We start from the raw sequence: 13293 nt of genomic DNA, 5'->3' as shown, positions 1-13293 counted from the left end.
GATTACCATACGATATCTTGATATCTTAGTGGTGATTGCTCGTATTTAAACCGGCAATCTCAGTACAGATATATTCTATCACTGGGTGTTGTCAGTTCCATGTTTTATTAAAGTTAAAAAATAAATGTCAATAAACGGTAAACAAGTGGGATTACACAGGAACCCCAAACCTCTGTTAAAACAGACGCGGCTGGTATTTACCATATTGCTATCCGCTTCATTTTACGCATTTCAGAAATACTCGTAGACCTGTTCTGTAAGAACAAACTCGAAACTCACCTCAGAACGCGATCATGAAATATGTGAATGTAATATGTAACTAAGACATACTAATTATTATACTAAAACAAGTGAAAAATATTTAGTTTTAACAAAGAAACACTTAAATGTATTTTGGAACGAAGTTCTTTTACGCGCTTTACAGTAGAATGATCTGGCAGAAATCGTCAGCTAAAGAGCAGTATACTCCGACCAGTCAACCTCTCCCTCTCTCTCTGTCTCTTTCTATTGTTTACGGTTTTATATAATATTATTTAAACTTATTTTTGTTATTGTTATAAATAATCTTTCATCATGAATCATTATCTTTATCGATCGTCGTCATTTAGTTATTCTCAAGTGCTGTTAATTTATTTTATTGTATCTTTTAATTATTGTGTAATACATGACGACAGCAACTTCATTCCGACTGAGTGTCCCACGACACATCCATTTTATATATTTATCCGTCGGTGCATTCACTGGGTATACCTGTATTGTAAGTTTCCATTTATCATTTATCAATACATGTTTTGAACTGTCACTCGACTTTACATAACATGAGGTACATGATATAAAAAATAATAATTGCCAACGTTACATGCATTTTAATGACCGTCTTAGTTTATGGTACATGCGAGGATAACTTCTCAATTGAGTCATAATTTCAAGTAGCGAGACATCAAACATTTTTTTATATGAATTCTAGCATCAACGTAAGTCGATTTTCACCATTTCACAAGTGGTATTTGTAAGTGAGATCTATGATATCTAAGAATAATAGTGTCGTTGAAAGTGTGAGTAAGCCGATGTGAGATCCTTTTATTGTTTATGAATTGTCTGATTATAAGAGAACTTTAATGGGATATAATTCAGAAGGAAGGTAGAAACACAACGTTACCTTGATAGGATTTTTTGTAAGCCTACCGCCAAGCAGCAAAGTCTTAGTGTTGTGTTCGAGTTTGAAGTATGAGTGGTCCAATGTAACTACAGGCACATGTATGGATGTAAGGAATGATTAGAAGTTCGTACCATAGTGATGATGGTGACCACTAACTATCAGGTGGTCCACTTTCTCGTCCGCCAAACCAACCTTTAAACAAAAAAGCAACAAGACTAATGAAGAACTACATATTATTAAAAATGTGCTTTTAGAAAGAAGAAAAAGAAAAAATGTATTGAATTTTATTATAATATGAGAACTGAGTGGTTTGACACATGCGATTTAACCGGAGGCCGCCGGTTCAAACCGAGCAAGCAGCACTGAATTTTCATTCACTTAATTTGTGCTTATGATTCATCTCGTGCTCGGCGGTCAAGGAAAACATCATGAGAAAATATGCAAGTGTCTGGAAGTTCCTAACCTTCTTATGAAAAGGCCCATACCCAGCAGCGCAACGTTAAGAGGCTGTTACTTTACAAAAAAACTAACATCCCGCTCGGGCTTCGCACGGGTGCAATGCTGCCACTTAATATACTACAGAATGTCTTACAACGTTCACCGTTTTTCAGTCGTTAGACAATATAAACCGCTGTGTCCCTGCGTTTTTAATCTGTAATATCTTCGAAAATATTCATTTTAATTATATCCTGTAAAGGGCCATATAGATCTATATTAAATTCACAGTGTATTAAAGGTACTTAATTGAATAAATTATTAATTAATTAATGCTTTATTGCTTAAAATCGCTTCGTAAATAAGCCAATATTTGTCGTATATAGTAAAGGATAAAAAATGGTTATTGTGGGTTATCCCTAAGAGATAGACATATACCATCGCAGAGTTTTTTAAAGACATTTTTAAGGTTTACAATACTGTAGTGCAGTATTTTGATCTATCTGGTAGTGTTCAGCCAGTGTTTGCAATGTAAGCGCCAAAAATGTGTTTATTTACGACATCACTTCAGAAACCTCTTAAATGATCAGTGTTTCTCTACTATATTGTGCATGTATTATACATATAAACCTTCCTCTTAAATCAATCTATCTATTAAAAAAAAAACCGCATCAAAACCAATTGTATAATTTTAAAGATCTAAACATACATAGGGACAGACAGCGGTAAGCGACTTTGTTTTTTACTATGTAATAATGATAATGTTAAATTCAACAGTTCCATTAATACGTTTCATTTGATATATGTGATTAAAATTTAATTTATTTAGATATTTATTTAACTAAACACATTAATGATTAATGGAGATCTTCGCTAATGTGATTCACGTCGATATTCACATTCATAAATCACATCTCACGGACAACTGCTGAATTTTGATGAGGTATTTTAATGTCCGTCTGGCATTTTGATTGAAATAATATAATAGTCTAATATATTTATATTCTCAGCCGGCTGTACATCTACATAACTCAAAGCTCACTATTAATTATTACTCGGCCAATCAGTCTATACGTTAACGAAACTGTTAATTATTATTAATGAACGGATGAACAAAGGCCAAAGCTATAAAACATGGCGGCGAAATTTATTGCGCTAATACTCAATAAGTAACGCACGAAGAAGGAAAATTAAGAATATTGGCGCCTTGTATCATTTGTTATATTAATGTAGTATATTAGAAACTAGCTACCGGACTTGCCTCCGCTCCGGTAGAATAGGGGCTTCCATTGGTCGGCATATTTTTTTCCGAGAATTTAGACAATCGTCATTACATTTCAGCCAATTTACACGAAATCTTAATGAATTATAAACCTAAACATTCCGCGTGAAAACCGTATATAAAATACGTTTGGTAGTTTTTGAATGAATCGCGTACAGACGCACCTGGACTTTATTTTATAATACGCAACGATGTAACAGGGATCTCGATGTATGTACATACATACGTTTACTGAAGAACCGTCACACGAACGTGTACTTTCATAAGTATCCTGTTAATAACACTATATTTCTATCGTCAAGAAGTTAGCCACTTCAAAAATTGGAGGGTTTGAATTGAGCTGATTTTTTTACGACACGAAACGACGAGTTCCTCGGGTCATTGCATATTAAATGTCATTATCGAATAAATAAATTTCTTATATTTTTAACGTAAAATAAATAGAGTTGCAATTTCAACAATGAGAGCGCAACAGAATATATCGTATTTAATAATATTTTTGTATAATACAAACATAACAATAATACACTGATATGAATTTATCGAGTATTCTAAATACTAATTTTAGTTAGAACACATATTGTTTATTCGTTAAACAAAATTAGAATATTTATAGAAGTGGGTGCAAGATTTCAAAGGTCAATGTCCTGTTTATGTCTGGGACTAAACGTTTCTAAAAACTTATTCAAACTAAGTCAGCTTTCGAAGATAATTCAATAATGATAAAATATACTTAGTGTAAAATAACTAGTTTTGCCCGTTGTTTCGTCCGGGTGTGAAGAGGAGTTAGGTTTTAGGTATTTTATGCTCTGTTCCGTAACATGAATGAATAAATAATTGAATTATGTTTGACTGAGAACGCAACAGCGTAAAAAAAATCGTATTCAAATTAGTTAGGACTCTCGACTCGTTAAGACTATTTAAATGATGACGTAAGCGCAATGTCAGGCTTATTAAGCACTAAAACACTAAGATCAGTGACTCATGACATTCTTGACGCTTAGTTTTATATTTTTCAACTTTTAATATATCCTGTAAACGTATTCATTCCCACATTCCCAGGACAAAAGTGATATTTATGCATATTACCCAGAGAGGACTGGTACCTATCCTGATTTATATTTTCATAAAATTGTTCGTGACAGACTCGCCTTTGCTAGTTTTATCTGTACAGATATGTACATATATTTTAGTGGGGTGATTTAACGGCCAAATGATATGACTGGGCTACCGACACTTGGCATAGGATATTCTTTCTTAATCTTAATAAAATTTATGTAATCAAGCGATTGATAAAAATGAGCTAAAATATTAGCAAAGGTAATGTATACCTTTATTCTATTATGACCATCACCAAGAGGAGAAAAGTCAAATAAACAATTTTGACATTGAATTGTCATGCTATCGTTGGTGAGATCGTGAATAATCTATCACAGTCATATGGATTCGCAAAAATTGGCGTTTTGAATGTCGACAAAGTTGTATTCGGAACTTTGGAAGTAAAATTAAACTGGATTTAAGTGGAATAGTGTTGTATTATAAATAAAGATATATTAATCATGAACTGTGTGTAGTTTATAACAAAGCAGAGCGGAGAGGTTTGATTATCTTTATTCCTTCTTTCATTAGAATACGTTACAGGAGATACAGCTAATAACCTCCTAATCTTCTTCTTAAAAGAGGAGGCCCTAGCCCAGCTGACTCGAACATGTGGATTCGATCCGCAATCTTTGATTTGTGTATCAAATGTTCAATGCATGATATGTCAGTATTTATTATTATAATAAAGGCTCCTGTTATATTTGATATCAATGCCAGGATAGTACCGAACTCGGTGAAATTTATTTTGAAGACTAATTGAATTACTTTAAAGTATCCTTATCCTCGTGAGCAGCCCGAGAGTGGTTTTAAATTGCATTTAGTGTCCTTTACGATTTCGAGATTTCCTAATTCAAGAAGATACAATATTCTAAGCGGGATTTAAAAAATAAATCATTTTAGTATGGCTCGATAATAACAACAGTTATCATAAGGCTAAGGTTATCCGAGTGTTTTTAAAGCTTAAAAAATCAATAATTCACTATCGAAGAGCAATAAAAGTTGCATTCGTGTAAGGGTGCGCGCACACTGCATGTTGTTTAATGTTTATGTATTGGAGGGGACAGCATTAGGGTACGAAATTATATGACAAATAAAATTATTTACGCCCTCGATTCAAGGAGCAGATGCTAAATATTTAGCGAATATTGGATAAATTCAATCTATTTATACGTTGAATGCTCTTAATACCAGTTTATGTTTGTTTTGCATTTCTTACAAAAAAGTTTTATGAAAAGAATGCTGCAATTGCACATAAGCATTACACGACCATGATTTTTTTTAATACCATTATTTTTTTTGTTGTCCTAGACTTGATTCCCTTTTTCAAAAGTCTATAGATGACATTTAGCGGTTCGTACACAAGGTCAGCTCCACGGCGCCGCTGTGCGTACGAGACACGAGCCAAATGAATGAACCGAGGGGCGCTTCGGACACGGGGTTGACTGTATATGTGTCGGATAGTTTTGATACTAGCGTACAGACTCAATTACTATATATATTATTAAATACTATTAATAAAAAGTATGTTCAAAGTGCTAGTACCTGTATTTAATTTTCTTTTTCAAATAAAAAATTAATAAAAAATATTTAATAAATAAATTTAATAATTCAGCTACTCGTAATAATTTAATTACGACTAAAAATATATATTTATTAGTACTTTAAAGAATTTACCTCGTTAAATAAAAAAAATAAAAAATAATTAGTGTTTATAATATATATAACGTTTATAAATGGTAACTAAATCTATACTAATATTATAAAGAGGAAAACTTTGTTTGTCGTAGATAAAATTGCGTAAATATGTTAAGTTCCATTCAAAGAGCATAGGTTAAAAGCAAACATCGCGAATACAAACACGTTTTTTTTAAATTCATTGAACAAGGATCAAGACCGTTAGGAATGTTATAGGAGTTTTACGAGCACCCCGACTGCACGCGCAAGGTTAGGTTAGTTCGCAACGTGGCCGCCGAGACGCGCCACCTCCGCGTCGCGCGGGTTAAATATTATTCTAAATTCAAATTATTAAAATTACAGACACAAAAAAATCAAATGTATTTCTTAGCTTTAACCGTGAAATGTTAAGTGTCCGCGAACCTTATTGTGATAAGTTTAAAATAAATTATTTTGGCGGTTGTGACAAATTAAAGCATTAATGTGTAATTAAATTGTTCGACTATTTACAACATTTATAATGATTATTTATACGACTTATTTTTAAATAAAAAAAAAAATTAAACTGTTAAAAGCATAAATAATATAATATTCTATTATTTATTTGGTATTTAAGTGGAATTACGTAATTCTAGTATAGGTTTATCTCAAAGCTAGATTTTTAAAATTCTACCAACACGGTTAAACATATATTTTTACGAAAGTAAGAAGATTAGTCTTTTCTCGGCGCTTGTAACAAATTCTTATATTTACGTCCTTATGTCTGAGCAGATAAGAGTGTGATTCGAGTGATTTGACAGATGTAAGGGATGCAGAGTGTTTACAAACAGCGGTGCATCGATTTCACATAAACTGGCACTACGGTGTATGGGGTACGCTATCGTGATTGCGATAGCGGGCTGCTTATAATATTTAAAAAGTTTCATCAATTTGCCTTGTCAAGTGGTGTTTGTGTCACGATGATCTTCGTGTGGGATAAAAATAATTAAATGACAGTAAAATGATGAGTAGAATATTATGAATTGTTTTTTATGAGTCTAAAGAAATTAAATGATCATTGAGTTTTTATAATTAAAGTATACATTTTAAAACCTTTTAAAAATATTCTTACGTGAGAACATACTTTAAAGCCTGTATAGCTTTAGAAGTTTTATACATATTTATTGGTGGCTAAATGACATGACCACAGAGTAAATTTTACACACGATAATTATATTATGCTTAGTATAATCTGTGCTACGAGACAGGTTTACGTCTGTGATGAGGCTGTATGCAACTTTTGCTGTTATAAAAAATATTGTAACCAGATTCTTTTGATGAATACTACATCCGCTTGGTTTTAATTTAAAATTATTTCGATATTTTATGTAGCATTAATGATATCGTCTATCGTTCCCACAGTGTCCTCCGTCTCACTCACACAGGCACACTCGGCGCCGTGTGGAGCGGACTTTACTATGACTCACGTTGCAGACAGTGGTTGCACTGAAAACTTTAACTCGCATATTGAACCTTATATTTGTGCATTTAAGGTTGAAAATGCGCGATTTTCAGTCCCATTCCAGGGGAATTTCCTTACCGATTCGTTCTAGTAATTAATTATTATTAAAGATTTATTAGTATGTATTTGTTTTCGTTAATAAATTACGGTTTTTCATGATATAACATAATATGTGTAATATAGTATTATCGATATTTGAAGATATACGAAATCGTAAAGAATTTACAATCGATATTGTCTGTATTTTTAGACTAATTGCCTGATCCAGATCTATTCTGGATATTCTCCATGTAATTAGTGTTATCGGCATGCATTAGTATGTGTGAGTAACGTTCGTGCTTACAAGATGTCTTAGTGTGCGTGAGACGACTGAGAGTACAGACAGCAAAACAAAAAACAAAATATAATTGTTAAGTTCATTTAATAAAAAAATAATAATTTAACATGGAGAGGCGAATCTTCGTAAGTGAATAGACCTACAGTTAGATATTAAAAATAAATGCGTTTTCAAAACTCAGCTAGACTGTTCTGATAACTGTTCTGAGTGAAGATCGGCAAATATATGCGAATGTATGTTTTTAATTTTATCCGCACGAAAACGGATTAGGGGATCACACCCCTGCGTTGATCAATTAACCTGAATTGAACTTCATTTAGTAAGGAATTAGACTTAATATACATTGACACGGTATTCTTTTGGACATGTATTGTAAAACGAAATTGATGATTTTTTTTTCTTCTCACGATGTTCGGAGACTACGAGACAATGCCGGCGAATTGAAACATAACACTATACGTCAATACATATGTATTAATAACATGACATATATCAAATCCTAGATGGAAGAAGACCTTGATAATGTAAGTCTCCGCTTGAAATTAGAATGTTGCTCTAAAAAAAAATTAGCATCGTCTGATAACAGTCAGTCACCAGATAATGTTAAGTTGTCTAATAATAAATTGTATGCTTATAACGAATTAACATATTATGTCGAACAATATGATGATGTAAAGATACCAAGCCTTATTCCCATTTAAACGATTCAAAAGCGGCTATGACTCTGTCTGTCTGTGTGTTGTCTGGGCTACTTTTTATGCCTCACACTGGACGTCCAATCCTCTAACCACGAGCTAAGCTGCAGGAGACAGCTAGTTATATATAATTTTAAGCAGTTATAGGCCTTTGTGTAGTTGAGCAAGTGCAATTACAGGAACATAACACCTTACATTATATTCCATGTTTGGCGGCGCAGTCATAATAAAATAAAAATAAAATCTCAAAACTTGTCTAAATATTTAATCAGTGGAGGAAGGGGTATAGTATATATATGTACTTTTACGTACATCCCTTGTTTAACGATGTAAGAATTGCTTGAGATTTCTGAACATTCACCATCAATTAGATTTTATTCTCTGCCTAATATACGTTTTCTATATTATTATCTAAGTTATGAAATAACCATTTTTTGGGATAATTTCCCTTCCCTATCCGAGTGCACAAAGCTGGCACTGGATGCTAGTTTAAGTATGTAACAATGGAAAAATAAAGACCGACGTCGACACAAAGTAATGTGGGGCTTTTAAGAGAACATTTGCAGGACAATTACTGCATCCACTGAAGTGGTGCCTCGCTTACTTTCCCTCGAGCTCTTTACACTCGGTGTCAGAGTTGTGACGGCGTTGGGAGTTTTGGGGCATTTTTTCCGTTGTATTTTGTCTGTTTAAAAGATTAAAAAGTTTATATTTTAGTTTTTAAATATATTTGGACACCCAATGGCGAGTCAACTTTATCAATAAACATTGGTACACCACAAGTTACGTATGTCAACTTATATACAGTGGATATTCATATCGGGTTCATATCGGGTCCCGGTGGTTTGGGTACGGTTTGAGCCTATTTGGATTCAACTTAAACTGTATTTCTTCGCATTGAAGAATGAAGAAATGATGATTATTATTTTTTTATTTTCAATCCAAACAGCTTCCAATTTGCCGACATTTTGAGTCCTATATCAAATTTAAAAATATATGCAGTACGAGTCCCTCATCTCCTAACGTGGTCCTAGTGATGACCCTACCACCCACTGTTTAATTATGTATTAAGTTTCTTATGAACATAATCTTTTTAATTAGTAACCATTCCCTAGGCTCAGTAACGTCTCGATAATCCATTGTATTCTAGTTGCGGTAAATCACTCGCACGGTGGGGGCTGACGGCTGACTCCCTCCGATAACTACTCGAACTCGAATAGTATCTAGAACAAAATACAAATATAAAATCCCTATTGTCTGCGGACATGTAGCTGCGGACAACAATGAATCAGAGGGTTTCAGTTATGTAGTTCCTTATAAATAATTATTTTCAGATATTAAAATTTCGTTTTATAAGTATATAGACACGCATACTCGTGCAGAATATTCCAGAGCTGAGATGGCTCACTGGTTCGAATACGTAAATTTTTATAGAAGATTGAATCCAAATCCGTGCATTACTAAATTAATCACAAATAAAGTGAACGGTTGTTTTAATTGTGGTTGTAATGGGCAAGCTGGCTGGCACTCCTTGCTAAAGTGTGGAGTTTATTCATTGGCCAGTGCCTGTTGTTTCACACGGGACAGATTTTCATTTCGCACTGGCAGATGACCTAACGATGTTTTCCTTCACTGCTGAGCACGAGATCCATTGACTACTTATTGGACCATCTCGTCTTACTCGAGCTCGTTGTATAAATTTATCTATATGTTACATGTTACCCAAGCCCGTCTGGGTAGATACCACCCACTCATCGTACATTTTACCGCCAAGTCATTATAGTATTGTTGGGTTCGTGTTAGGAGTATGAGTGAGCCAGTATAACTAAATGTACAAAGGACATAGTATCTTAGTTCCCAAGGTTGGTGGTGCGTCGGTAATATGAGGAATGATTAATATTTCTTACAGAACCAATGTCTTTGGGCAGTGGCGACCACTTCGTACCAATATATTCAGAGTGTTTCAGAGAAGGTTTATAGGTAACCATTATCGTACAATTTAATTCAACGTAACGTAGCGACAGCAACGCGTGCCCGGGTCCGAAAATGTATTATTATGAATACTAATTATTATTTGTATACTATATAAAACATATATCATTTAAAATTTAATTACAATGTCTAGATATCAAAGCTCAATTTATCATAAGTATAATGATTTATTATTCTTATGCAATAAATTTTTCATCAGACATTCAAAACCACAAAATTGGATATAGAAAGTGAAATTGACAATTGTACAGTTATGACGCAGAGCAAACAGAACAAAAACGCTATTATTCCGTGTCATAGACAAATACGTTACCAGTATACTTCTATAATCGAGGGGTGAGACCTTAGAACAAGGAGTAGTACAGTAGTGGCATGTGTCAAGTGCATCAAATACATCTACGGCCTTGCTTATTTAAGCTGTTTAGAGATGTTTAGTTGAATAGTAATTTCTCCATTTCTTTCTTCATTGATTTAAAATTCGGAAAAAAGACATAACATTGTTAAGCGAATCATACATTTAAAATATGTCGTGTCTGTAAACATATACTGTAACACAAAACATATGGTTAATCAGATATAATATTATTTGTGTTAGGGACCATTTTCTTTCAAATTTCAGAGCCTAAATTACCAAGCCGCTCTAACAATTTGTACATCTCAGTAATTGTTTTATAGGTTATAATAGGTTTAATCACGATCGGTGGCTTAGTTCGATGGAAAAGACCACCAGCGCGGCGCTGCTTAGATTTTGCCCTTACTTTCCATGTGGTTTAAACTTAGAGGTAGAGGTGCGATTAGAATCCAGTACATACATGTTAAAGTAAAATAACAATAGAAAAGCCACGAATAAGATACTGGAAATATATTTATCTTTTTACCAGTTTGCCCCGTGACGCTACGCTACTGAACACGATACTGTTTAAACAACTTCTTCACAATATCTGAATATATTTTTGTTACCACATCTATTCTTCTTGTTGTTCTGTGGTCGTACCCACGGCGCGCCACACGCCACCATTTCGGGTGAAATTGATCAAATAAATTGTTATTACATCACTAGAATTACAAATATTATATTGCGTTGGGACACTTGAGTATACTACGAATACAAAATAGCAATTTTATAAATGTTTCATTTGTAAAATTAGTATAATTAATTTATATTGAATTCATTTTAATTGTAAAACTGTACTGTTAAATGCAATGTCTTGTCCGACTGGCTATCAATACTACGAGTTCAACATTACTTAAAAACTAGCCTTATATAAGGCTAGTTTCTAAGGCTGCAGATCGTGCAGGTCGAACCCAGGTACGGACCTTTAAAAGATTGTGGTTTTTTTTTGTACAGCAACGGTATGTCATCCCATCGAATTATCAGAGTGCTCACAGATACACCCTCGCACTTGTGCACTCAAATATAACATTGATAAACTTATTGTACGAAAGTCCGCCGCCAAAATTGTTCGGAGGACATGTTCACTTGAAATATGCAGATTATCTTTGAAGAGTAACACTATTTAGCACAGCACTACATTTTACACCTTTGATAATGTTTTTGCGATTGGACAAAGTTCTACAATACAATTTATATAATATTAATCTTTCTATCTGACAGGAAGGGAATAAGGTAACCAACTATAAAATACAAATTCCTCCTTTGCCAACTTCTATTAATTAAAAATAAACACGTTCATAACCATGTAATACGTGTATTCGGTATATTTCGTTATATTTTATACTAATTATAAAAAATATTACAGTTGTTTTAAACTTGTAATAAATATTTATGTTTTGTTAATTACTAAGTGCACTTTACACCTAAAACGATGATAAACAAACGGACAAGTGTCGGTAAACTAACACAATGAAGAGGGATGCTGAAGGGCCAGAATTCGCGTTAATGACATCGATGTTGGTCGCAAATTATATTCATTTATTGAAAACATTTGTTTTTTTTTATTTCAATAAATGGTCAAGTGCATAGGAATAAAAATAACTTCCCGTCTGTAGACATTCCATTGGCATATTACATTTAAAAACGTTTCCAACTCTTCTAGTTTTTTATTGTGTTCAACAATACTGCTTAAAATAATAGTCTTATGATTATACTGACTGACTGTATAGATCGTCTTTTTTATATGAAGAAATTTAATTTTCAATATAAAAGATGAAAATACCAAGACAGTAAAGCGATTACCGAAATGTTTTTTGAAATTCATCAGATCGAAATGTTCAGAACGGTTGCGACCCTCACCTTACGATGAACATTCAGATTAACGTTTAATTAAATTTAAGATAACAATTTTAAAGACCATTTATTTAATTTGACATTGTATTATAATTTATTATATTTTTTAATACGCTGAAGTAAATTTTATCTTTACAGCGGAATCGTTATCGGTTTATTTTAGGCTAAGTAATAAAGCAATTATAATAAAAAAATTAACATTTTTTTAAGAATATTTATTTAATAAAAGGCTAAATAAACTCAGTTATGATTAATAAAATTAAATAAAAACACGCGTAAGAATTAAGCACACACTGTAAGATTTACATCGCCCGCTTCTTACGACATCAATGTAGAAATATCGGAGATAGACCTTTGTATGGCATAGCAATCGTCGTCAATGATTTAATATTAAAAATGCATGGCACTAATACAAAAGTAAATAAGGTACATATAATAAAATGAACATGGCGTTATTTAATTATTTATCTCAATCTAGCCGTCAAGTACTGAATCTGTGTTATTAAACACAACTGTTTACCTGCATCTGTAGTCACTGGTATTGCAAAATATATAAATGATCCACCGTCAACGCGCTGTCGGTCACAGGAATAGAGTTATGCTCATTTATCAAAATTTAGAACATATATTTCGCTAATAAGCCGTAGGCAAACTTATGAGTATATAGTCCTAACCCTCACAGGGCTGCTTAGTAATTTCTCTAAACTATCTATTGCCTTTTCTCAGAGAATAGCTAGGGTGAGCTCGCTTAACACGCTGATAGTTAAATAATTTACTTTTAACCCGGTCATTGGTCGAGGGCCGTTGATGATGCAAAAGGCTACCGATAAGCTTGAGATTGCGGATAAATGACTGTGTTTTACCAACTT

The 13293-nt window shown here is 33.1% G+C and overlaps 1 protein-coding gene across 1 annotated transcript in view; it reads left to right on the top strand.

Moving 5' to 3' along the window:
- Nucleotides 1-13293, top strand: part of LOC113396961 (protein prickle-like) — a 310421-nt gene that overhangs the window by 80331 nt on the left and 216797 nt on the right. The gene's annotated exons all lie outside the window — the stretch shown is intronic.

This window comes from Vanessa tameamea, chromosome 18 (assembly GCF_037043105.1).
Source record: "Vanessa tameamea isolate UH-Manoa-2023 chromosome 18, ilVanTame1 primary haplotype, whole genome shotgun sequence".
Lineage (NCBI taxonomy): Eukaryota > Metazoa > Arthropoda > Insecta > Lepidoptera > Nymphalidae > Vanessa > Vanessa tameamea.
This window is presented reverse-complemented; position numbering and strand designations above follow the sequence as displayed.